Below are 1,421 nucleotides of genomic sequence, written 5' to 3'. Positions count from 1 at the left end.
TTACTCTCCCGCTCAATCACGGAGACGAGTTTTCCACGGTTTCCACCCCTCCCTCCATACCGCAGCAACACGAGTTTTTTCCACCCCTTTCAGAACGCGCTCTACGCGCCACAAAGCCGCCCCAAGACGCGCGAGCAATGAGCATCGAGCTTAAACATATCGCAAACGTCAAACATAATATAACGGGATTAATATATATCGCGCACGTGCGACATGTTTGTCACAAGGCGCAAAAAATAATTATAAAAGGAATGCAACACGAGGACTTCCCAGGAGGTCACCCATCCTAGTACTACTCTCGCCCAAGCACGCTTAACTTCGGAGTTCTGATGGGATCCGGTGCTTTAGTGCTGGTATGATCGCATCCGACATGTTTCCCCGTCTTCGTCCCTTATGCTTGCCACTCCCAGGTCCGCTCCAAAGACGATTCTACATTCTCACTACCATTAGAACCGTTCCCTAACAATGGATAATGTCCTATACTACTTACTCTCCCGCTCAATCACGGAGACGAGTTTTCCACGGTTTCCACCCCTCCCTCCATACCGCAGCAACACGAGTTTTTTCCACCCCTTTCAGAACGCGCTCTTCCCGCCACAAAGCCGCCCCAAGACGCGCGAGCAATGAGCATCGAGCTTAAACATATCGCAAACGTCAAACATAATATAACGGGATTAATATATATCGCGCACGTGCGACATGTTTGTCACAAGGCGCAAAAAATAATTATAAAAGGAATGCAACACGAGGACTTCCCAGGAGGTCACCCATCCTACTACTACTCTCGCCCAAGCACGCTTAACTTCAGAGTTCTAATGGGATCCGGTGCTTTAGTGCTGGTATGATCGCATCCGACATGTTTCCCCGTCTTCGTCCCTTATGCTTGCCACTCCCAGGTCCGCTCCAAAGGCGATTCTACATTCTCACTACCATTACAACCGTTCCCTAACAATGGATAATGTCCTATACTACTTACTCTCCCGCTCAATCACGGAGACGAGTTTTCCACGGTTTCCACCCCTCCCTCCATACCGCAGCAACACGAGTTTTTTCCACCCCTTTCAGAACGCGCTCTACGCGCCACAAAGCCGCCCCAAGACGCGCGAGCAATGAGCATCGAGCTTAAACATATCGCAAACGTCAAACATAATATAACGGGATTAATATATATCGCGCACGTGCGACATGTTTGTCACAAGGCGCAAAAAATAATTATAAAAGGAATGCAACACGAGGACTTCCCAGGAGGTCACCCATCCTAGTACTACTCTCGCCCAAGCACGCTTAACTTCGGAGTTCTGATGGGATCCGGTGCTTTAGTGCTGGTATGATCGCATCCGACATGTTTCCCCGTCTTCGTCCCTTATGCTTGCCACTCCCAGGTCCGCTCCAAAGACGATTCTACATTCTCACTACCATTA

The 1,421-nt window shown here is 49.3% G+C and overlaps 3 non-coding genes across 3 annotated transcripts; all 3 read right to left on the bottom strand.

Moving 5' to 3' along the window:
- Window positions 1–248: 248 nt before the first annotated feature.
- On the bottom strand, window positions 249–367 carry LOC123178142 (5S ribosomal RNA). The gene has a single exon (XR_006489348.1). It is a non-coding gene; the product is annotated as a 5S ribosomal RNA (ribosomal RNA).
- A 367-nt stretch (window positions 368–734) lies between these two features.
- Window positions 735–853, bottom strand: LOC123178143 (5S ribosomal RNA). Its single transcript, XR_006489349.1, has one exon. It is a non-coding gene; the product is annotated as a 5S ribosomal RNA (ribosomal RNA).
- A 367-nt stretch (window positions 854–1,220) lies between these two features.
- On the bottom strand, window positions 1,221–1,339 carry LOC123178141 (5S ribosomal RNA). Its single transcript, XR_006489347.1, has one exon. It is a non-coding gene; the product is annotated as a 5S ribosomal RNA (ribosomal RNA).
- Window positions 1,340–1,421: the final 82 nt, after the last annotated feature.

Source organism: Triticum aestivum, unplaced genomic scaffold (assembly GCF_018294505.1).
Source record: "Triticum aestivum cultivar Chinese Spring unplaced genomic scaffold, IWGSC CS RefSeq v2.1 scaffold126968, whole genome shotgun sequence".
In the NCBI taxonomy this organism is placed as follows: domain Eukaryota; kingdom Viridiplantae; phylum Streptophyta; class Magnoliopsida; order Poales; family Poaceae; genus Triticum; species Triticum aestivum.
The sequence above is the reverse complement of the archived record's forward strand: the minus strand, read 5'-3'. Positions and strand labels throughout refer to the sequence as shown.